This window comes from Danio aesculapii, chromosome 19 (genome assembly GCF_903798145.1).
Source record: "Danio aesculapii chromosome 19, fDanAes4.1, whole genome shotgun sequence".
In the NCBI taxonomy this organism is placed as follows: domain Eukaryota; kingdom Metazoa; phylum Chordata; class Actinopteri; order Cypriniformes; family Danionidae; genus Danio; species Danio aesculapii.
In genome coordinates, this window is record NC_079453.1 from 43767788 (window position 1) to 43794502 (window position 26715).

Sequence of the window (26715 nt, forward strand, 5' to 3'; positions counted from 1 at the left end):
ATTTCCACGATGCTTCAGACAATGGCAAATCAAATTTCGCCCGAATCCCTCCAGTCCACGTACGCGGCCTAAAAATCAACCATTAAAACATCAAATCTGTCGCTGTGAAAAAGTACTACGGTCTGTTTCGCTGCTCTGCAAGTTTTGAAAACGTCTGGAAGAATGTCCAAATGTTGCAGGCGACCGGCGCGATTTCACACCACAGCGATCCTCAAAATGCTCCAGTCGATCGGAAAGAAGAGCGAGTTAATATGGCTGTCCACAATTTATCTGTCAGTGTAGTAAGCTCGCCTTGTGCTGCCGACACGACGCGCATAACAACCCATTTAGTTCCCATCATTTTAGAGCTTCTTGTCCCCTCCCCTCCAGACACAGACAACAACATACACCTTAATAGGGGCGCGTCTCCGACACAGCCGCCGACCAATAACCCGTCTGTCTGGGCAGAGACCAAGGGGATGAGCGCTCGCCGAGGCCCAATCAGCGCTTTTGTGTTGCCTGCCGGTGCCGGGGACTGGTCGTGAAGAGCTACAGCAGCGCTTCAGGATCGGAGAGTGAACCCGGAGCCAGAGGAACCTGAAGGGTAAAGGCGAGTCAGGTGAGTCCGGGGATTGACGCGCGGCCTAGCCGGTATCCGATCGGATTGGGGAATACTCGAGCTATACGGTTCATAACCGTACCCACACGCGAATGGGCTGTAATTCAGCGTGGATGAATGGGTTAAACTGCGAATAGGGGTTTTGAAGGAGGCTGCTGAGCAGCCAGACAATAGCATAGCGGATTTTGCGTGGAAAGCAAACACGCAGCAGTTCAAAGTGGCTTGGCTAATACTATTAAAATGAGCTCGGGATTGCGCCGTGGCGTATCGCACATCGAGCGGCTATTTCAAGAGCGATTCCGCGAAAAGCCCGTCACATTTAGCAGGCAACTTTGACAAGTTTACTAGCCAAAGCGGTGTTTTAAATGTGTGAAACGGCTTTCATTGTTTCATCTGGTGTCTCTAGGGGTTAACCCAGATTGGCGGAGAAAGCCTTGCGTCCTCCCGGCTGTGGCTACAGTAGTGCAGTAGCAGCTCAGAGACAATGAACAAAAAACAACAAATACACAAATACAGCGCCATCTAAATGCATATAACGCTCGTATTGCCGTTATATCAGCCGAAACGGGCTGTTTAGCGAGTGTTTTGGGGCTGTTCTGGGGAGCGGGCTTTCTCTACTGTGCCGAGGGCACACGGATGGTGTACGGTGAGCCTGTACAATTAGAAAAAAAAGATGTCGAAAATGCATCAGCCATTTACGTAAGTGAGGACGTTCTCTCAACTTGCTCCATATGCACGCAAATGGCTGCCCAACACTTGACAGACGTAAGAGTGAAATCTAATTCCAGCGTGAATGCAGGTATTGATCGAAGCCAACAGGGAGTCACTGATAATCGGGGGGAGATGACGTTTAGAAAGAAACTCTGATCAATGATATATGCGCTCTGTTATTCGTTCTCTGCAGACACGTCCAAAGTGAGACAGGGTTTACTTTATAGGCTTTATATAGTCAGAGGCTTACTCTAGCAATCAGCTTTGCAGAGTTTGGCCCCTGAAGATTTTTTTTTCTTGTGCATTATGTTGCTAGATGACAGTAGTTTGTTTTTGGAGACTTTTTGCACAATTTTAAGTAAAAGTGCACTTGACTTGACCTCACTTGTATTGTCAAATTCAAGTTTCTCTACATCCACAAAGTATTTTAAACACAGTTTTTGAACATTTCAAACTAAGTTTTATGTTTTTAAATAAAATTGTGCACTATGTGGATTGGGTCGCCTGCTCATGTGTGCTGCCATGTTGAGATCATGTGACCTGCTGTGTCATTCAATGGAGCCAAACAGTTGGGTTCCCAACTTAAATATCTCATTCATTTTCTCCACAGAAGTGATTTGTGACCATAACTTAATATAAAAACCAACCTATTGTGAGCTATGAGGTTGCGAATCAGTATAAGTGCATTTCCTGAAGCCACCAGTCTACATTATTTCAACAGCTTTTTAAAAGAATCATGTTTGACAGAATGGGTTCTGCTAAAACTACATTACCCATGATTCTACATAGAAATCCTCTCTGATCAGAGCTGTTCATGGCAAAAGAACTTTAATGAAACACAGTCAGTTTCCTCTACACTCTCGGTATCTCGACGTGATATTTGTGTGTATATCGAAGTGTGTTTTACAATAATTGATTCTAATTATCAACAGATTTTATTTGTATTGTCATTCACAGTGCTTCATAGAATTGAGCTACACTGGTCTCCCTCATTAATATCATGATTATAGCTTTTATATCTTGTGCTGATTTCAAATACGTTTTTGCTTCAACTCAAAGTTTGTGACGTTGTAATCCTTCTCACAGATGGTTTGGATTATGAAGTGTAACTTTTTAACAAAGACCTTCAAATCCCCCTATGCAAGAAAATGGGAAAAAAACAAGGCTGCTCTGCTACTGTCTGAATTCAATAATAATCGTTATATGGCCGTATAATATGAGACTGAGAGAGACGCTAATAAAGTGACAGCTTAGATATAAGCGTTATACACCAGTTCAATTGTCAACATGGTTTTAAAGCCACTTATTTTCAGCTACATAAACGTAAACAAAAGTATTACCTGGTGCACCTTTTAACTTCTAGAAATGATTTAAGTTCTGAGATATTTTCATGGCATATATGAAATTTTCCCAGTTTGACAAGTGGCAAGAGAAAAAGCTCTCCACCCACTGTTATTAAAGCCACTTATAGTAATTGTTCAGAGAGAAAAAGCTCTGTTCAGAAGTCGCCGAACACGTACTTCTCAGAGAATTACCCTAGTGAAATCCAAATCGCACAAATGTCTGATGCAAGTAATCTGTGTAAACAACAGAACTGTGAAGCAGAAATATTTTTTTAGCAAGTAGCACATCAAATAAGCGCCAATTGGAGTGTTTTCTGCTAATTTCGAAAAAAGGCTGCTGCATACTGTGAGGGGCGCCCCACTAGTGTTACATCCTCAAGAGGGGTCCAAACAATGTTCTTATTGACTGTTTTGCTCAAAGGCATTTTGTGTGGACTGTTCCCCCTCCTCCCCCTCAGGCGGAAGATACTTGGCAGCGTGGTATTTATTTTTCTACCTTTTTTTGGACCATTCATCACGTTAGTCGGCGCACCCGAGCTTATGGCCATCGCCTGTGAAGGGATTTTATGCAGTTTGTTCTCTTTAATTTCCATGGTGCATGGGCACCTTATTGCTAGTGACTGTCTGGTTTTGTTAAGCCCAGGAAACCTGTGAAGTGCGGTGCCAGGTGATAAGATGGAGTACACTGAGCTGAGCAAAGACTCAAGTTATCAATGTAGATTTCATCATAGATCTGTCACGCTTTAGAGGTAGCTGTTTGAGTACCTGTTCTGCCTAGACCTGCTGCACACCAGATCTTATGCTAGAACAGGTGCTTCAACAAAACACGGCCTTTCCCTTGCTGAATGCATGCTTTTTTCCTATAATATAAGGCTATACTAATGTGTATTTGTTAGATTTGAAGGGATAATTCACACAAATTTTTAATTTTGTAATGATTTAACCAGCTTTTTCCAATGCTTGTATGAATTTTATTCTTCTGCTGAACACGCATAAAAATATAATTAATAGTATTAATTTCTTTTATTTAGTGCTTTTCTGCTCACTCAAAGCGCTTTACACAATAGGGGGAATCTCTTCATCCACCACCAGTGTGTAGCATCCACCTGGATGATGCTGCACACCACACACCAGCAGAGTGATGAAGCCAATTATGATATGGGGATAATTCAGAGGCCATAATGGACAGAGGCCAGTGGGCAAATTTGGCCAGGATGCTGGGGTTAAACCCCTACTCTTTTTCTAAGGACATCCTGGGATTTTTTTTAATGATCACAGAGAGTCAGGAAGAGACGGCGCTTACTGAGCAGTATAGAGTCCCCATCAATATACTGGGGTGTTAGGACCCACACAGACGGCAGGATGAGCTCCCCCTGCTGGTCTCACTAACACCACTTCCGGCAACAATCTAGCTTTCCCATGTGGTTTCACATTCAGGTACTGACCAGGTGCAGCCCTGTTATTGTGGACCACATTCTTCAATACACCTTTTTTGTGTGTGTTCAGCAACTTATTTGTAGGTAAATTACATGATTTTGTGATAATATGATTTAAACTAACAAGAACAAATAGTCCTGGAGAAAGTTTATCATGTTGTCATAAACAAATGCAGTTTGAATTGTGAATGAATGGAGAATAATTGACAGGCGCAGTGGCTGGAAGCGCTGAACTGATCATGAATTTAAGCACTTGAGTATTCATCTGTACTTCACATTAAACTATAGAATGGCTTCAGAACATTTGGGATATAGTACGCCTACATGACAACTTTCTAGTGCTTTATAATAGGCTAACTTCGTGGCTTTTGTTGGCTTATAAATAGGGCCAGACTGAATCTGCGAAAAAATTTTGCCATTTCTGCAAAGAATTTTGGTAAAAATCCGCGGATTTATGCAAAATGATTTTGGGAGTATCATAACTAAAACCTTAATATGTCAAATAAAAAGTAATACTTTTTAACTTGTATTTAATGTTTACAATGCAAATCCAATTAGATCCACTTTATTTGGTAAACAAAGCAAATCTCTAATATAATATCTCTACTAAAAGACAGAAAATATTACTTCACAAACTATATTGTAAATAAATCATATAAATATTTTCAAATTAGTCAATAATATTACTAAAATTAAATTAAAAACTGAATAAATATAAATTTACACAATTAAATAAACAGAATCAATGATGGGCTAAAAATCTGCCGAATTCTGCGCACGCAGGTTCTGTGTAGGCCTACTCATAAATTATATATAATATAGCGCACACGCAAGATCTGATTTGGATCTGTACCTGCTGACCGATACCCAATCCTGAAAAATAAGCTAGTCAGTGTGGACCACGTTCTTCTAACCATCTTTTTTTATGTGTGTGTTCAGCTGAAGAAAAAAATATCAACAACTTATTTGTAGGTAAATGACATGACTTTGCGATTTAGGATAATATGATATATTATCCTAAACTAACAGGAACAAATAGTCTTGGAGAGTTTTTCGTGTTGTCATGAACGTGACACGCAGTCGAATTGTAAATGAATGGATGATTGACAGGCGCAGCGGCGGGAAGCGCTGAACTGAACATGAATTTAAGCACTTGAGTATTCATCTGTACTTCACATTAAACTATAGAATGGCTTCAGAACATTTGGGATATAGTACGCCTACATGACAACTTTCTAGTGCTTTATAATAGGCTACTTTCATGGCTTTTGTTAGCTTATAAATTACACAGAATATAGCGAACACGCAAGATCGGCTTTGGATCAGTACCTGCTGGCCGATATCCGATCCAGCAAAATATGCGGTATCAAACCGATATCCAGTCCAGGTATTGGGATCGGTGCATCCCTAGTTTCTTTTAAGCCTAGTTTGATCGATTGGGATGATTCTGCAGTGGTAGTGCATCTCCATAAAATCTAATAAACAATCGATACATTTTTGGGGTCTACCGACACATTTTTGTTGCTGTCTATGCTACTTGCAGTGCGTTTTCTGTATTTGCATGTGTTGTGAGTATTTTCATGCACTTGTTTAGTCAGAGATTGATGAGATAATGTTTACTATTTGCATCTCCATAAATCTAATAAACAATCTATAAACCTTTTGGGCTTCTCCTACACCTTTTTATTGTTATCTGTGCATTTCTGTATTTGCAGATGTTGTATTTTCATGGATAACTATCTATAAATACAATCAAGAAAAAGATACGATTAAAATAAAGTGTTTAAGTATATCCAAAGTCTAAAGCCGCCTTTCCACTGCACAGACAAGACTGACCGGAAGTCATTTAACTCCACTGCATGGATTTTCGATCATCTCTGTATGCGGAAAATTTGGATCCAATTAGAGCTGCGGATACTTTGAAATATTTAAACTCCAGCGACTAGTCCACATGCGACCGGCCGACCGGATGTGATGTATTCCAGTGTTGTCCAAGCAGGTCCGTGCGTGCGAAATGAGAAATAAAGGTTTTTTTTCATTATTTTTTTGAATCAGAAAAAGTCTATATTAAAAACATTTCTATTCATAAATGAGTAATAAAAAAATAGAAATATTTTTATGTTGTCTCCACATTCTCTTGAAAATTTTTAGCTTTTTATGAGTTTCTAGTATTCATTCATTTAACCATGGTGAACACACGGAGAATAAAGGCTGTTTTTGCACTTTATTTCGGACATCGCGAGAATCAGCTTATCTCCCATGGTGCATGGTGCAATTCTGCGCGACTGCCACAAGGGGGCGTATTCCGACACTCGTGTCCAAATGTCCTGTGCAGTGGAAAGGCGGCTTAACAGTATTCAAGTACCGTAACTGAATGATAAAAATAATTCAATAAAATTTATCCAAAGTTAAGGTCACAAGTTGTACAATTTCTTATACCTAAATGTTTTTAAATCATTATACAATCTCAGACATCGAAAACATGTGCAAATGATAAACTATAATACAAACTCAACATTGCATATCCTGCGACGTGACTATTGCGAATGATCACATTGCGATATGGATGCTGAAACGATGTATTGTGCAGCTCTATTTTAAATGTAAAATTTCTCATTTGGCCACATTGGTTCCCTGGAACATTTCCAATGCACACAAGCTTCTATATAATGGAAAAATGTTGTTCAGATTATTAAAACACTCATTATCCTAAGAGAAAACTGGTTGTGTGTAAACAACTGCTCACTTAAAGGTTCTTTGAGGAACTTGAAATGGTAGTCATACTGCATCACTGCAATGCTCTTTATTTTAAGAGTTTCTCTATTATAAATAAGAAAAGCATCTCTATTAGAAACACTTAAAATAAAGTGTTCTTGCAGTGATGCAATAGAATGAGAGTTATTTGAGTTTCCTCAAACCTTTTAGTGAATTATTATGATTATTATTATTTTTTTACAGAAGCCTTTTTTCTTAGAATAAGGAGCATTTTAGTCATCTGAAAACTTCTATATTAGGGCTACACGATATTGGAAAAATCTAGCATTGCAATTTTTTTTTGTGATTATATATTGCGATATGAATACAATTTTACCATATAAAGTTAGGGCTGGCGATGCGGTGAAGCTGTAGGTAGTGCTGTCGCCTCACAGAAAGAAGGTTGCTGGTTAGAGCCTCGCCTGGGCCAGTTGGCATTTCTGTGTGGAGTTTGCATGTTCTCCCTGCGTTCGTGTGGGTTTCTTCCGGGTTCTCCGGTTTCCCCCCACTGTCCAAAGACATGCGGTACAAGTGAATTGGGAAGTCTAAATTGTCCGTAGTGTATCAGTGTAAATGAGTGTGTATGGATGTTTCCCAGAGATTGGTTGCGGGTGGAAGGGCATCCACTGCATAAAACGTGCTGGATAAATTGGCGGTTCATTCCCCGTATTAACAAAGGGACTAAGCCGGAAAGAAAATGAATGAATGAAAGTTAGGGCTGGGCCAATAAATGATATTATATCGAATTGCTATAAAATTTATGTCGATAACAAAGATAAGCTCTGGACTTTTTTACTGTATATTGATCTAAGCCACTATATACAACAAAATATACAACAATGGGAATCAAGAAGTGTGTTGATTATTAGAGATGCTTTAAATTTTCGACCGCCAAAAATTATCGGCTACCGAAAACAGGTTATGCTTTTTCAATGGACCCTTTCATTTTTGTGGTTTGTCATTGTTGGGATACTCTTTTATATCTGGAAGCATTAACAACTGATATTGTAATATATATTGTTATAGTTCAATATGGAAAACAATTAATCGAGATTGCATGTTTGCCATATCGCCCAGCCCTGGATAACTTGAATATTAAATCTAAAAAAACAATCGATAAACTTTTTGGCGACCACCGACACATTTTCGATGTGGTCTGCTATTTGCAGTGCATTTCTGTATTTGCATGTGTTGTGAGTATTTTCACTCATAACAATCTATAAATACAATCAAAGAAAAATATACTATTGAAAAAGCGTTTTATCGTTTTCCAAGTCTAACAGTATTCATCTACAGTAACTGAATGATAAAATAAAAAACAATTCAGTAAAATTAATCATTGTTGAAGTTACAAATGGTACAATTTATTATGCTTGAATGCTTTTAGGGTCCTTATACAATCACAGAAATCAAAAACACATGCAAATGATGAATTATAAAACAAACTCAACATTGCGTATGCTAAAGATGTGACTATTCGAATGATCACATTGCGATATCGATGCTGAAACGATATATTGTGCAGACTTATTATATAGTTTAATGTATTTTAAAGGTTCGTTGTGCAGCCATTGAGACCAATATAGAAACTTTTGATAGCAACGGGACTTCATTCTATGGGGAAAAATTTTTTAAAAACTTGTCAGGTTTTGAAAATTTACATTCTGTAGTTGTGTTGTCTAAAGAATCGAGTTCGGCACCACTCTGTTTGCACTCTATGAACAGTAGTAAACTAATGACCTTTATGTCCAATTACAGTAATTTCTATTGAGCACGTGAACACAATAGCCATCAGCGGTGTTTAAGAATGCACTCAAATGTTAGCGGGAAGTAGACAATTAAAATTTCAGTTCTGATTGGTATGGAAGTCGATACTTTTCACAGCGATGTTCTGCAGAAGTTAAAAAGTCATATTAAAGTGGTCAAATGCTCCATAGATACGTCTTTTTTAGTTGATCTATACAGTTTGTGCAGAATTTTACATACAGAGACGGCTGAATATAGATATTTTGTTATATTTTGCATTTAACTCGACCTCAATTCAATCACGGGATGGTCTACAATAAAAGATCGTCCCATTGAGGAAGTTTGAGAGAGAAAACGCATTTAGAACTGGATATTGACTCTTGGATCAGAAAGAGTACTTGACTTGGCGGGCTTTCAGGCCTGCTGAATGATCAGAAAAGGTAGTGTTTGGAATTAGCAGTGCCCCTTTGGCAAACGGTTTGAGTAGACACAACAAAACGACTTGCTCTGTAAACATGCGCCATGAGATTTACGGCAGTGCAATATGATGATGTGGACCGAAGTTGTGCTAGTTTTGTAAAACGAACCCTCACTGCGACAGTCCTGAGAGGTAAAGCGGGGCATTGACACTCAGATGTCCTCCCATTGATCTCCTACCCTTCAACGCACCTTCACTGCTGTTTTAAAGCCAGGTGAAACGAGGAGGAAATGTTGGATTTTTGGTGTTTGTGTGATAGTGAGTTTAAAAAAAGACTCTCAGGACCAAACTGTCAGGTCCAAAAGGTGTTGATTCATTGGCTCTTGGGTAAGCTAGGGGCTGCAGTGTGCCCTTTCCCCAGATAAGGCTTATGGGTTTTGGAAACAATATGGCCACATGTCTTGTGGCTTTCTAAAAACAGGGTGTAATGAACAACATCGTTACCTCAGGCATTCCCCTTGACATCATCGAGAAATTAGCCAGGCAGATGCTAAAAGGAATGTTTTGATTTGTACTTGATTTGTGGTTTGAAGTTACAGTTGCGAATCTTAGAAACTTAGTAACTTGTAGAAAACGGTTTTAGGTGATGATAACGTGCAGGTTATGGTTTAATCAAGTATTATTCAGGCATTATGCATTCGAGATTTGAACTCCGGTTTCAGAATGTTTTCATAAGGCTAAATTAGTAATCAAACAGTGTTCAGTCATCTTTTGATATCTTAATATGACAATATAAATCATATAGACAAAATAAAAAGTCTGTTGTTTTATAGTATGCTCTCTATCTCGTTAATATTGGGGTTCCACTTAGTCATCATTTATATGAGCGCAATGTTATGGAGCGTTCACACCAGACGTGGATGAAGCATCAAGCATGAGTGAGTTACATGTTAAGTTAATACAAAGACGCGAGTAGACATTCTGAGGTGCGATTCGTGTGAATGAGGTTGCACAAATGATGCGATTTGCACAAATAGAGCAGCGTGAGTTGAGCGTTTTGCATGTTTGACGTGCAAATCACTCAAGTTGGAAATCTGAACTTTATCAGATATTCACGCCGCGTTAACCAATCAGGAGCTTGCTCTCATATGGGCGTGATTTATGATGTAGCACCTGTTATTGGTTTCCAGAGGGGAAATCCTTCTGCTGACATCGGACAACAGCTCCTCAAACTGGGCTCGGCTAAGTCTGAAGCATCGCTGAAAGCTTCCATCATTCAGGTGTAGTTTCTGGAGAAGTTGATGAATTTCCCTAGCTGGGTGCACCTCTGAAAGGATCTAGTGGACTCAGACATGGCGCCAAATGAATCAACGCTGTTTTTCAGCCTTCCTAAAGCACATAAATACAGCTACTCTCTCAATGAAATCCATGTTAGCCATAAAGCAATGAAGCTAGAATTCAATGAAGCGAATTCACGTCTATTGTGAAGTGAATTTGATGCGCGAATTAAGCGAATTTGATGCGCGAATGAAGTGACTCAAATTTACTTTACAATAGACATGGATTCGCATCATCGCACTCTAGCTTCGTTGCTAAATGGCTAACATGGACTCTGACATGGCGCCGAATGAATCTACGCTGTTTTTCAGCCTTCCTAAAGCACATAAACACAGCTACGCTCTCAATAAAATCCATGTTAAACATTTAGCAACGAAGCTAGAATGCAATGATGCAAATCCACGTCTATTATAAAGTGAATTTTATGCGCGAAAGAAGCGAATTTGACGTGTGAATGAAGTGTATCAAATTCACTTCACAATAGACGTGGATTCGCATCATAGCACTCGTAACTTTTTTGCTAAATGGCTAACATGGACTCTGACATGGCGCCGAATGAATCTACGCTGTTTTTCAGCCTTCTCAAAGCTCATAAACACAGCTACTCCCTCAATAAAATCCATGTTAGTCATTTAGCATCAAAACTAGTGTGCGATGATGCGAATACTCATCTATTGTGAAGTGAATTTGATGCGCGAATAAAGCGAATTTGACGTGTGAATGAAGTGTATCAAATTTGTTTCATTCGCGCATCAAATTCACTTAACTTTAGACGTGGATTCGCATCATCGCACTCTAGCTTCATTGCTAAATGGCTAACATGGACTCGGACATGGCGCCGAATGAATCTACGCTGGTTTTCAGCCTTCCTAAAGCTCATGAACACAGCTACTCTCTCAATAAAATCCATGTTAGCCATTTAGCAACGAAGCTAGAGTGCATTGATGCAAATCCACGTCTATTGTGAAGTGAATTTGACGCACGAATGAAGCGAATTTGACGCGTGAATGAAGTGTATCAAATTCGCTTCATTCGCGCATCAAATTCACTTAATTATAGACATGGGTTTGCATCATCGCACTCTAGCTTCATTGCTAACATGGATTTAGACATGTCGCCGAATGAATCTATGCTGGTTTTCAGCCTTCCTAAAGCTCATGAACACAGCTACTCTCTCAATAAAATCCATGTTAGCCATTTAGCAACGAAGCTAGAGTGCATTGATGCAAATCCACGTCTATTGTGAAGCGAATTTGACGCACGAATGGAGTAAACTCAATGTTTATATGTATGTGTTTACGCACAAATATCTTGATTTATATGCATCTGGTGGGAACAAAGTATTACACGCCATTATTGGGATGCATGAAATAACAGCATTGTGAGAAAGTTGCAACTTTGAAACACTGAAAAAAATAAGGTAAGTGGTTGCAAACAATTTATATGGGGTGAATTTAAACAGACAAATTAATTCAGTAATGTTCAACCATGTTTGTTTAAATTCAGCCGACTTAAAACGTTTGCAACAATTTCAAGTGAACCATTTATTTTCAGTAAACTTGTTATTGCATTTTGTATGTTATTTTTATGTTTGACTGGTAATCAATAGTTTTTGACAGGTGTTTTATCATTTATTAATCAGTTATTTTTATTCCTACAATTTTAATCAAACATTTGTCCTTAAGTTTTAAATAAAATGAGGAATATGATCACGTAAAATGTAAAAAAAAAAAAAAAAAGAAATAGTCCTTTTAAAATTGCTCAATATATGAACTATTAATTGATTGAATTTACAGAAATTGTATTTATTGTGATGAGATTTGTCATATCGCCCAACCCGTATCCATATACCAAATCTTCCCTTTTTTATTGGTTATACAGTCAGTCAGATTGATACCTACTCAAAATCAGTGCTCATTTCATGATCCATGATATGTCAAATTAAGACCTGAATGTTTTGAAAAGAAAGAAATCAGCATAATTACCCCTTAATCAGAAACATTACGTTTATTTAAAGTCTTCCCAAGTGAAAATCCTTTGAGGGTGTGAAGCCTTGTCGGTTGCATGTGCATGGTACTAATTGATATGGATGATGTTAATGAATATGAAGATGAATGTAAATCAGTGAAAGAAGTACAAATATAAGGGAAAAGTGTGTCAAACTTTTTATTAGGGAGCCTAATGCCTGTCTGAGGCCTGATGTGTCAGTGTTCGGTGGCAAGGTTGAGAAATGGTTTACCAGTAAAAGCTGATATTTTTATTGTTTGTTTGCTTACTGTTTTGTTTGGTGCTGTTTAACGATTAATCATGTGAAAATAATAGTTTATGTGCGTGTAATATTCATATATATAATACAAAAAATATATAAAATATATAATATTTTTAAAATTTACTTTAAAATATATTTGCATATGTATTCATGTATATATATATAATTGTATATTTTTATTTTTACTTTATTTTTACTAGACATTTTGGTGGTAGCAAATATTTATGTGTTGAAGTTTTTATCACAATACAGACATAAGCTGCAAAAATGTAGAATAACAAAAAGAATTGTACATGTGTATTGCTTTATTGTGTATAAATCAGGCATGTCCAAGCTCGGTCCTGGAGGGCCGGTGTCCTGCAAAGTTTAGTTCCAACCCCAATCAGACACACCTGGGCTAGCTAATCAAGCACTTACTAGGCTTTCTAGAAACATCCGTGCAGGTGTGTTGAGGCAAGTTGGAGCTAAAATCTGCAGGACACCGGCCCTCCAGGACCGAGTTTGGACACCCCTGGTATAAATGTTTTGAAATGCAAAAGGCTTATAAACATTGTTAAATGTTGGTAGTTAAATAAAACTATACTTTATTTCTTCTACTATGAGAGAAAAATAAGAGTTTAACAGATATTGCGATTTGATTAACGATTTAATTCAAGCTTCAAGCTAATTTTAATTTAATTGAAGCTTCAACTCAATAAATTGTATAACAAATAATAATTTATCAACAATTCTGTGACAACTCTTAAAAATTTTCTTGACGTGGGGAGTCATAAGCGACAAATGTGCATCGTGACACAAGATTCAGTCGTTTCTTCTTGTGTAATGGCATTGTTCACGACAACCGATACCATGTCTGCAAAGCCCCACGACACCATCGCAGAAAGTCTAGCATGTTTAATTTTCTCATGCATGGCGTTTTGGTTTTGAAGCACTTCACCCCAAATGTTGTTATTTTTGGGTTGTCGCGATACCATTAATTAATCTTACGATACGATACTAGCTGAAGTATTACGATACCATGTAGTATTGCGATACTATAATTCATAACACAAATTATAAAGAGAATTGTCAGAAATACTGTATTTTATGTTATAATAGTCCTTAATTCCTTTAAGGCCACAAAGTATTTTTGCACGTCACCTAAAATTTATTAACTCTTTTTGTTTATTTTGTAGATAACTGACCAACAAAAAAGCATTTAAAATAAATATACAAATTATATCAAATGAAATTTGTTACAAAATTAGGCTATATGAGGTGGTCAAATATATTGTTTCAATGTTTCCTGTTGCTATTTTGGGGTTTTCATCTATTTTTTTTTTCAGTCTTCCAAAGTAATTCAATATTTCACTTTGAGTCGTTCTTTTAAAGAGATTGTAGCAGTCGCTAATAAATCATATTAACAGGAACAGAAATGAACCGAAGCGCTAGAAAATGTGCTATAGGCTACCATTCTACACAGTTCTGCAACCTTAAAGGGCTCCACGGGCTCTGAAAATAAAATGATCTATTGTTGCACAAACACGTGAGCATTTAGTGACTTCCACATGCAACATTATCTATTGTAGATAAACCATTAATGACGATACTACCGTTTACACACTACATTGCACTGCCAGTATTTTGCAGCCATAGTTTCGCGATACTACCATTGTATCAGTAAACCGTGCAACCCTAATATACATACAGTTGAAGTCAGAATTATTAGCCCCCTTGAATTATTAGCCCCATGTTTATTTTTTTCCACAATTTCTGTTTAACTGAGAGAAGATTTTTTTCAACACATTTCTAAACATAATAGTTTTAATAACTCATTTCTAATAACAGAATTTTTATCTTTGTCATGATGACAGTAAATAATATTTGACTAGATATTTTTCAAGACACTTCTATACAGCTTAACGTGACATTTAAAGGCTTTACTAGGTTAATTAGGTTAACTAGGCAAGTTATTTTATAACAATGGCTTGTTCTGTAGACTATCAAAAAATATATAGCTTAAAGAAGCTAGTAATATTGACCTTAAAATGTTTTTTTAAAAATTGAAAACTGCTTTTATTCTAGCCGAAATAAAGCAAATAAAACTTTTTCCAGAAGAAAAAATATTATCAGACATACTGTGAAAATTTCCTTGCTCTGTTAAACATCATTAGGAAAATATTTAAAAAGGGGTAAAAAAATTCAAAGGGGGGCTAATAATTCTGACTTCAACTAAATATTTTATATTGCAGCCTCTTGTGACTTTACGAATGTTTCAAATTGTGATTTGATTTCAATTAATTGCACAGCCCTACTGATAACCACATTGTGTCTAAGGATGAAGTAATAAAAATGACACCTTTTAAATGAAAATGTCATTAAATGAAAAATTTCAGTATATTTTATACAATATAGACTATATAGTTTGTATCGAAAGCTTTCTTTGTTAGACATTACAGTCAAGAATAGTTTGCCATTAATTATCTTGAACATTTAGAACCATTTGTTTCTTATCAAAGAATGGAAACACAAACGTCACCTCTTTTAGATTTTCCTCAGCACAAAAGTAAAATCAGTCTACAGGCTTTCACAGACGACCTGAAATAAAGTTAGGAAACGTCTTGTTACAAGCTGTTCTCTCATTGGCAATAAAAAAAGCAATTTTAATACATGAAAATCCGTATTTATTGCTCTGTTAAGTCTTTAGACGGTCCATTTCAAAATAGAAAAGGAATGAAAAAGGAAGACTCCATGTTTATACATCACATTTCCATGATTTGTAAGCCAATCCGGACTTAATACCAGTCTCTGTTGGATCTCAGAACTGCTGTTTGTATCCTCAATGCATTCGAGGTATCTGAAATCCTGGTGGTCGTCAGTTGCACGGGGACCTTTGACTCGGGAGCTTTTTCCGCTCTGCTCTGTCAGTCGCTGATTAATTATTCTCCACCATTTTAGTTGTGAGATCTTAGGTGGGCACAGCGAGAAGGTGCGGAGAGGGAATGTTTCATCCGACTGTAATGCGCGGCTTGTATGTTGGTGCTCCGGTCTTGTTAACACCTGAATGGGGAGGCTGCGTTCTGCGGGCCTCATGCAAGGCTTATTAAACCCCACGCAGAAACAATCAGCCCAGATGAATGGCTTCCTGTGAAGTTTAATTAGAGGGCCTCCCTGATGCTTTAGCTGGATAAACAGCAGCAAGAAACGACATGACGGCCTTCTTGCGTTGATTCTTGAAGAATGTGTGTCAGAAGTTAAACTGGAGATGATGTTTTTTGGGGTTTTGGGATTTCTGGTTGCTGTTTTTTTATTATTTTCCCCCTCGTGGATCATGTCTGACCATCCTAATTGTCGAATAGATGATTTTTTTTTTCCAATTGTTGCCAGGTGATATAATAAAAGTCACTCTCTTGATAGTTTGTGTTGTATGCAAAAACATTAGTGCATTTTAGTCTGTATATAAATGGCTGTTTTTTGAATTGATATACTTTTTTGCACGACACATTGACATGCGTAGATTCTTGAAGAATGTGTGGCAGAAGTCAAACTAGAGGTGATGGTTTTATAAATGTTTTGGTTTTGGGATTTTTGGTTGCTGTGTTTTCATTATTTCCCCCCCTGTGGATCATATCTGACTATCCCAATCGTTGAATAGATGATTTTTTTTTTTAAGCTTTACGAATCTTGACCACAGTTGATGTCTTTTACAACTTTTCTGAAATACAGTTAACATAATATATGAGTTTTGCATTTACATTTAGTCATTTAGCAGATGCTTTTGATTTTGTTTTAGTGGTGGAAAGAGCACTAAGAAATCATACTTGAGTAAAAGTACCATACTTTGCCTAAAAATGTAGTGCAAGTAGAGTAAAAGTATCTGTCGAAAATATTACTCAAAATATGAGTAAAAAGTTGATCTTTCAGAAGTACTCAAGAGTAGTGAGTATTATGCTGTAAAAAGCTGATGCATTTACATGTAATTTATGGATGTGTGTAAACGTAACATTCTGTAGTGCATTTAGTTATTGCCCAGCAGGCACACAACGTCATAAGACGCTAATGTTAGATTAGATTTAGGTTGTGATGTCAGGTGACCAAAATTAAATGTCTGGCTAGCACCTAATGGCAATTTTTTGTTATTTTGTTGTCAAATAACAACGTCAAATCTTGAGGAAAAACTGTTCTTAAAGTTTGGTTAAAGAAAATCAATTATGCAACCACTGATCTGATTTGATTTTGATTATGATGTATTGTATTTATTATACTGTAAGTGTATATTGTACTATTTAATTTTTTTTTATATTGTTAAACTTGTTACAACTTCCTGCCCAGGGACTACAGATGTAAATTAGCTTTATAGCATGTCATGTTGTACATTGTCCCTGTATAAATAAATAAATAAATAAATAAAATTAATGCAAAAAAATTAAATAAAATCAAATTAAAGCTGAATTATACTTCTGTGTCAAGCACACGCGTATGGTCTGACACAGCTATGCTATCACATAGCCCTTGCCGTGGCTGATGCTGGCGTTGATGCGCACCTCTGAAAAAATGTAATTACACATGGCAACGACACGTAGCGCAAGCTCTGTAGTTGGACAGCTTGGTAGCTGTGACGAGTGTGGGCGGTGCTGAGAACCGCGAGCCTGATGGAGTGAGTGTTTACAAGTGTCGAGTCTCATGAAGGAGCTCCAGATGGAAACTTTTGTGTTGTGTTTACCATATGATTAAAGTTGTTGCACGTCTGCTGGCTCTCGCCTCAGAATGAGCAAGTTTTAGCTACTTTAACTACATTAAGGTAGCGGTCTGAAAAACAAAATATCAGAGAAGAAACTCTACACAGACGAACATAAAAGCATACTGCCAACTAGTGTATCGGAAGTGTTATTGCAGAGCAACACACACAGCGCGCAGAAGTATCAATTAATGACAGTGGGTCACAACGATTGCTCAACGCAGAAGTATAAACCAGGCTTTGTACGAATGAATGGATATTAGAAACTTAAGGAGAAAATTGTACAACTAGCTAAAATAAGTTGAAATGCTATAATTACAGAAACTTAAAACATCTAATAACCACATCGTGTTACTTCAGTTATCCTGTGATATTATATTCACAACACAATATAAATCGCAGAAAACAAAATCTTGCAATCCAGCTTTTAGCCGAATCCACCATTGGACTGGGAGAGATTCTGAGAGAGTCCTTTGTCAAATGCTAGCTATATATTTTTTTCATTGGTGGCATAGATACATTTTTTTTAATCTAGATTAATCTCACTGTAATTTTGGAATTAATCTAGATTGAGATGGCTCATTTGAATTCTGTCGAAGGCATTCAGAATGTGTGCCACCCAAATAATGACTAAAAGTAAGTCTTTGAGAACGGGTTTCTCAAGCCAGATGTCGCATTAGACCAGGGGCTCATCTTCGGTTTCCAAAATGCATCACAAACTGCTTGAGAAACTGTTCTACTATGATAATTGGTGATGAAAATAAATGATGTTCAATAAGGTGTACTTGTGTTTACTAACCGTTTATTCAGTTACATTTTGAACTGTAGGCCTACATAAGCTGGAAACAGCGATTTATTTATTTTATTATTATTTTTTTGATTACCTTAATCCGACTAAAGTCATAACTGAACTAAGCAGAAATTAAATTAAGACATGTGGAGTATGCACAAATTAGTGGCATTATTGAAGTAAACATTGCAATCAAACATTTCGCCATATTTTCCGCCAAGATCCACACACGCGGCTTGGTAAAGGACTGCGCACACACACACACACACACACACACACACACACACACACACTTACATCTCGAAATGCGGAAGTTCTTTTCTTTCCATTTGGCGTGCATTATTAAATTCCATAACACTCTCACCAGTCCTTACTCCTTATTTGTGTCTAATATCCCAGTTTGTCATGGGGGCATGAATGAAATGTTCATGAGTTAAAGTGAAACTGCCGAACTGCAGTTAAAGTCACCCAAAATTACAGGAAACTCTTACATAAAGGCACTTCATGTAAACATCTTAATTATATTATTGTCTACTAAGGCAAATAACTAGATTACTGATGTCCATGTAAACGTAGTCAGTAGTGTCTTCGAAGTAAGTGAAAGTTCCAGAAGGGAATCCTGCTGATTTGATTCAGAAGGGCACTTATTTGTCTGACGGCTCTCCGGTCAGGTATACATCTGTGCTAAAATATCAGTGTAAAAGTTATCATAGCTTGCGTAGAATAGACCCAGCTCCCAACCCAACTTTGAGAATAGACTAACAGCGAGATTTATTTATTTATTTATAGTATTATTATTATTATTAATATTATTATATATATATATATATATTTGTATCATGCGATTAAGAGTTTAGTGTTAACGCAGCATGTTAACGCCGATAACAGCCCACCACAAATTTTTTTTAGCATTCTCCGGAACATAATTAAAATTAACTGTAAGCACTTCTCCCTTTGTATTGTGTTTTTTTGGAAGCCCAAATACAGAAACAGAACAAGCTCTGTTAAAATGGAAGCGTTTGGATGGCATTTTAGCTTTGTCTGCTATAACACTACAGCGACCATGGCGACGCCACTTCGCTCTGCAGAATGAATGTATTTCTTTGTAGTCCCCAAACTTTGTTCGCTGTAGGCTTTGCTAAGCTAACTCTGTAAAAGTCAATGCCTCCAATTACGTTGAACGTAGAGCATCTTACATTCAGAGATGTTGTTTATGATCACACAGCTACATTACACATCAACTAAAGATTAAAATATGATATCGTAGTGGACCATACCTTTAAACATGTAAGGTATTGTGTATTTCGTTCCAAAATTATAATTTTTTTATTAACAGAGCAGTCCCAGAAAATGTGATAGATTTTGCATTGTGCTGACAGGTGAGATAATAAAAAAGACACTTTTGATAAATATTCATATATTTTAGACCTTATAAATATGGTTATAGTTTGAATCAATACCTTTTTTTGCATGACACACAGATTCGTGAAGAATGTGTGTCAGTAGTTTTGGTTTTGGGATTTCTGGTGGTTGTCTTTTTATTATTTTTTATTCTTTATTCTTACCCCATCGTGGATCGTGTCTGGCCATCCCAATCGTCCAATAGATGAGTTTTTCAAGCTTCACGAATCTTGGCCGTCACGAGAGCTCCGGATTGTTGTTAATTTGCTCGACGTCTCTCAAGTGGGATTTCTCTGAAGATGAGGTGTGGACTGCATTAATTGCGGCAGGTCCAGGTATTGGCTCTGGTTGAAAAATTCAGAAGTATTGATTCAGACCAAGCTGTTTTCATCATTCCGCAATCTTACATTGTAGCGAGACGGAAGCTGTGAGTGAATATGAAGCGCATAGACCCGTTTTATGATTACAGAGGGAGGTATAGACGGCGGGTCCCTAGATAGGTGGCTCTTGTAGCGCGGGGTTCTCCGGCTGTGCTTGTTTCTGGAGCTGTGTGACGGGTTGAGCTGATCGAAGGACTGCTGGAACACTTAATTCAGTGCAAGATGAAAGAGCAAGCGGAACCCATCTGACGCTTTTCTCTGTGGAACCATCTTAGTTTTCATGGCCTGGGGGCTAGTTTGTCTATTAAAGTTGATGGGCCTGACATTGTGTATGGCGTTGCATCATTTATTTAGGCTAAAGTAGTCTTCGAAATGTTTCTTTTATTTTGACTATGCAGTCATAAACATGCTTTTATTGCAGTGATATCTGGCAACGGGAGTGTGCAGTTGCAACAGTTTTAACAGAGCAGTTAAAAATTCTAATTCTGTCATCATTTGTTGTCTGATTTTTGTGATTTACTTTAATTTGCAGAACAGATTTCTTTGTTCTCATTGAATTAATCAATAACAAAAGAAAAATTTCTGCTCCACAAAGTTTTTGCTCCACAGAAATTCATCGATTTCCCACACGTTTTCTCTTTAAATTGATAGTTCTCTCAAAAATGAAGATTTCTTCACCGTTTACTCGCAAGTGGTTTTAATCTTTAAATTTAATCTTGAATTTCTTTCTTCTGTTGAGCACAAAATAAAAACACAATATAAATTCAAACTCATTCACATCCACAGTAGAAACAAAAAGAAAATCCTATGGAAGTCATTGGCTGTTTTTTTTCCAGCCTTCACTAGTATATATGCCTTTTGTGTTCAACAGAAGTAAGAAACTGAAACAGATTTGGAACAACTGGAGGATGAGTAAAAGATTACAGAATTTGGGTGAACTGTCTCTTTAAGGGTATATTTCCAATTCATGCAGTGAAAAAGCATTAAAAAAGATTGTTTAATAAACTGGTAGCATTTTATGATAATTAATATAGCTGTATTCTGCATGCCAGGCCAGTAGTTGGCAGTGTGAATTTTTTATTTATTTTTTTGGTAGAGAAAACCCCACACAAATTTGCACACAAGGCTCCTGAAGTCTGCCATTGTTGTTTGGGTTGTCAAGCTCTCTTGCATGCCACTATACTGTGGTGGTTTCAGAGGTTTGTGTTTCCAGGACCCTTCAATGCTATTTGGTGCATCCCAAATCAACTTATGCCATCTTGTAGTATAAATAGTATAAATTAGTTCAAACTAAGGCTGGGCCAATAAACAGTATTTTATCGAATCACGATAAAATCAGTCGATAACAATAATAAGCTCTGGTATTTTTTCCTTTTAAATTGATCTAAGAGCCAGTTACACCGTAGAAATATGCAACAATGGGAATCTAGAAGTGTGTTGATAATAGAGATGTACTGAAATTTCAGCCACCGAAAATGTGCCGTCCGAAAATGTTATGCCATTTAATAGACCCTCTAATTTTTTAGTGGTTTCAGTCATTGTCGGGGTACTCTTAAATCTGGAAGTATTAGCAACTTCTATAGAAATGTATATCGTTATCGTGCAATATGGAAAATCATTATTGAGATTGCAGTTTTAGCCATATCGCCCAGCCTTTATTCACAATGAAAGCTTTAAAAAGAATAAGTGCACTTTAATACCTGGATGATGCACTTATTCAACTGTTAAAATGAAGTGTGGAATGTTCACTTTGCTCACGTAGAGTAAGGGACGGAGCTTTTGGGCACTCATGTTGGATTACTTTATTTTAGATTGTGAAGGCAAAATTCTCCTATGAGGATTATTATACCGCCTCCCGATGGTGAATGCGGTTATACTCCATGGCAGGATGATATTTGGTAGTTTGGTCATTTATTTAGCTAATTTGGCAACTGTTAAATATTATCTGGGAAGTGATTTTTGAGTTTCCGGTTGGTAAAAAAATCGTTAGTGTTCCAGTTGGGATTACACTACATACATATACTATGCAACTGAATGTGTAAGTGCAAAGTGTATAGTGTGCCATTTGTGACGCAGCAGTTGTTAAGCATAAAAATAATTATAATGCATAAAATGTGTCCTGACTTTAGTTGGTATACTATTATATTCAGATGTGTTTGACCATTAATGATTTTTATTAATCATAAAACGAAGGGTTTGTAGCAGCTGGTTCCACGTATCGAAGCAAAGTATTACCTGCTTTGATGCTTGAAAACTCCTTTTTAATCTTTGACCCATTTACGTTATACTGTAAAAAACACTTGGTTTTACCTGATATTTGTTCTGTCATTATCATCTAAAACCTCTTTTTGGAGTTAAAGTTTGGCTTTTATACCATAAATAAAATTATGAATTCTTTACAAACTAGTGTTATTTAAGTTATCTTACATATTTACTTTAATATCGCACTGCCTGACAAAAGTCTAGTCGTCGATCCCAGTGGTATGTGCAACAAATAATAACTTGACTTCTAGTTGATCGATTGGAAAAGTGGCAGATGGTAAACATTTTTTTTTTGATAGTTTATCTGTTGAACTGCATCCCAATCATCACAAATACCGCAGAAGACCTATTGTAACCCACATAGATCCAAGATTCTCACAGTTATCAGTGAAATTTGGTGAAGGGGTTACATTCAGTATGGGGCATACGAGAGCTCTGCAGAGTGGATGGCAACATCAACAGCCTGAGGTATCAAGACATTTGTGATGCCCATTACATTATAAACCACAGGAGATGGCAAATTCTTCTGCAGGATAGCGCTCCTTCTCATACTTCAGCCTCCACATCAAAGTTCCTGAAAGCAAAGAAGGTCAAGGTGCTCCAGGATTGGCCAGCCCAGTCACCATATATGAACATTATTGAGCATATCTGGGGTAATATGATGGAGGAGGCATTGAAGATGAATCCAAAGAGTCTTGAGTCCTGCAAAAACGCTTACTTTGCCATTCCAGATGACTTTATTGATAAGTGATTTGAGTCATTGGAGAGATGTATGGATGCAGTCCTCCAAGCTCATGGGAGTCAGACACAATATTCATTCTTTTTCCACTGCAGCATGACTTTATGTTCTAAACTGTACATTGTTTCGGTTAAGTGACAAGAATTTTGTCTAAGCAAAGTCAGACCTTACTCGCCTAATTAAATCATTAAAAATCAAGGCATGATCATATTTTATTTGGTAAAATAAGCGTAATTTAGAGGCCTTTGCCTTTCATATAGACACTTCTAATACCAAATGATCAATTAGAAGTCAAGTTATTATTTGTTCTTCCTAAAACTTGGATAGGCGACAAGACTTTTGTCAGGAAGTGTGCATGTATTACATGTAAACAAAATATGTTATTTTTTCCAAAATCATGCAGCCTTAACTTAAATGCAACAACGCAACAGTAAACAAAACCAACGAAGTTGCTACCTTTGAGGAAATCTCCAAAAGCTGCTGTACCTGTGCTAGTTAACCTTGATGAGAATTACAGCTGACTCTCCGTACATGCGCAAGTGCAAGATTCAATTCCCATAATCCCTGCACAAATGCCTCTTTGTCTTATTACTGTGTTTAGCAGATTAACAAATTGAACCTTAGCACATATAAGCATCCTCTCCATATCCCTCTATTCAGCCGCAGGCCTTTGATTCTCAGGTCATTTTGCTGGAATCACTGCGATCTTTCTTCAGCCGAGCTCGAGTGAACATGGAAATGTAGGTTTTCTTCAAGTTTTGCTGGTGTGTAGTGTATAGTCCATCTCTCCAAGCCTATCTGCTTTTCCAGAGCGCCGCTTCCTTGGTGGAAATCATGTTTTCCCCAAGTGTATGTCTGTGTGCCCATTACTTTGAGCGTCAGAAGGGAGCCTCTGCAGATTTTATCTCAACTTGATAAAGCACTGGTCATGTCGGTGTGTGTGTGTGTGTGTGTGTGTGTGTAAAGGTAGTGTGTGCCGATTGAGAGCTATTTGTGTGTTTTTCATTTTCTTAATGTTTTGCATGTGATCGATTTGAATATGGCCGTTTTTTTCTTCTTTCTTTCAGTCGTCTGACTGTCCTCCTTGCCTCCCTCCCAAATCAACCCTCTTATAAAATCTTTTTGCTACCTCGCTTTCTCCAGATGGCTCACGTTCCTGCATTTTTCCTTTTTTTTTTCCCCTTTTTGTTTAAACAACGTTTGCCCCACCCTGTGGTCTGAAGTTCCGCAATGAGCCGTCTTGACAAGGTGCCAGCTTTTAGATTCAGCGTCTCGTAAGAAGTACATTTTCCTCTTACTGCCCCCTTTGGCCCCCTCCTTTTCTGTCTTTTTTTCTTTCTTTCTCTCTCTGTGTTCGTGTGACGTCCTGACCACTAACGGCTACATATTAAGAGATAATTCCATACCCTGAGGTTACAAACCGGCTTAGACTGGCTCTCTTGCATTTTGACTCCACTGGGTACCCTGGGTGAAAAAAAAAAGATATTGTAACTGCCTGTTTTGTTGTTGTTGTGTGTGCGTGTGTGTGTGTGTGTGTGTTTTTTTTAAAGGAACAGGAGACTAATTCATACCGGGAATGACATCAGTTTCGGTCGGCAATGCTTAAAACAAACATGTTCTGCATTTGTGCATGCTGCAGGGATTGCTCATACCCCTAAAAGCAAGCACGAGCAGACAAACCATGCTGCACGACTTCTGTTCTGAAATATCATTATTAGACAGAAGGGTCAGAAATGAAAAGGCTCTTTCAAGCATCAGAATTAAGTCAAACGCATGGGGCAGAATGTGAATAGACTAATCCGTTTTTTACTTTATGTATGTAAAATGTGACCACAAAAACCAGTCGTAAATGTCAATTTTTGGAAATTGAGATTTATACACCGTCTAAAAGCTGAGTAAATATGCTTTTCATTGATGTATGGTTTGTTAGGATAGGACAGTATTTGGAAGAGATGCAACTATGTGAAAATCTGGAATCTGAGGGCTCAAAAAAATCTGAATACTGAGAAAATCTGCTTTTAATGTTGTCTAAGTGAAGACAACCTCGCATTACTGATCAGTTTTGATATATTTACAGTTGGACAATTCTGTCTTCAAGGAATATGATCTTCAGTTTCCTTTATTTTGTCATTCAAAACATCACAATAAAATTGTAATGCAGAACGAAATTACGTTGCAACAGACCCAACAAGAACATAAAAAACATCACTATACAAACATTATAAAATCCTAACATGATAGACAAGCTTTATAATTTCATAAAAAATATAGTTATATAAGATATAACCTGATTTAAAAAGAAATCTCAGTAGAGAGTAAGTTAATACTAAAATAGCTATTTCAACATTCGTTATAATAGTTGTAATATTAATAATTTATGCTAGTTTAACTATTTATTGATTTATTATTTTACACTAGCTATCAATAGTGTTTATCTTTACTTAATCCTCTAACGCATTTTGGCTCACAAAAAGTAATAATGAATCAAACAATGTAGTTTTGGTAATTGCCAAAAATATAACCATGTTACAAGGGCTGCACAATATATCGTTTTAGCATCGATATCGCAATGTGCGAGTCTAGTCACACCGCAGGGGTCTGCAATGTAGTCTGGATTATATTTGACCAGACATTACAGTTAACAACATGGTGGAGTAATTTTAAATGCTAACCTTACCGTGAAAGTTTATTATTTGCTCGTGTTTTAAGGCCTGTGACCGTAATAATTTGAAGCAAATTTAAGCCATTTGGGAACAATAAATTAAACGTTTGTAGCTTAAAGTTTAAATGTACATTATACAATTATTTACTCAGAACAATACAGTGTTATAATAATAGTTTTATTTAATATAAGGTAACGTTCCTTTTAAAGCGATTAGCTGACTTTACTTAAAATGAGTAAACCTATTGATTTTAAAGCGATTTAGCTGACTTATAATAACGAGTAAACCCATTGATTTTAAAGCAATTAGTTGACTTTACCTAAAATAATGAGTAAACCCATTGATTTTTTTTAAGCGATTAGTTAACTTAACCTAAAATAATGAGTAAACCCATTGATTTTTTTTTTAAGCGATTAGTTAACTTTTTTTTTAAAGAAAGTTAGTAAATGTTCCTTTTAAAGCGATTAGTTGACTTTAATTAAAATAATGAGTAAACCCATTGCGATTAGTTGACTTTATTTTGAAATAGGGTGAGTAAACGTGCCTTTTTTAAAGCGATTAGTTGACTATTTTCTAAAAAAAAGTGAGTAAATGTTCCTTTTTAAAAGCAATTAGTTTATTTTACCTAAAATAATTAGTAAACCCATTGATTTTAAAATGATTAGTTGACCAGTTTAAAAAAAATGGGTAAATCTGTTGATATTAAAGCGATTTATGAGATTTATTATTATTACTATACAATGATTATTTAATTTCTGCTTCTGAATACTGTTTGACTACACAGATAATCATAAATAATTGTTTATATGCACCTTTTCTCTGTTGTATTTAACTTTGCTTGTAATTTATTTTATTGATAATATTTTGTTCTGATATGGTCCCCTACAAAATCATCTCAGTCGATCTAAAATTATGAATTCTTTACAAGCTATTCAAGTCATCTGGTGAAATTGCATTTATACCACAATATATAACGCAGTGAGTGAAAATAGTCAGTTTTTTCCAATATCGTAGTACAGTCTCTTACACTTTATGATCTGCTTTAAGAATTGCCTGAATGACTAAATATTGAAATAATATCTTTTTTCAAATCAGAGTTTTGACCTGTAGTTATCCACCTTCTTCCCAAAAATGCTTTAGTTCAGAATTT

General features: G+C 36.7%; 1 protein-coding gene across 1 annotated transcript in view; it reads left to right on the forward strand.

Moving 5' to 3' along the window:
- Positions 1–413: 413 nt before the first annotated feature.
- gatad2b (GATA zinc finger domain containing 2B) overlaps positions 414–26715 on the forward strand; it is a 90179-nt gene continuing 63877 nt past the window's right edge. Inside the window, exon 1 of the mRNA XM_056480094.1 lies at positions 414–598. The gene's annotated coding sequence lies outside the window, so the exon portion shown is untranslated. The remainder of the gene's footprint in view (positions 599–26715) is intronic.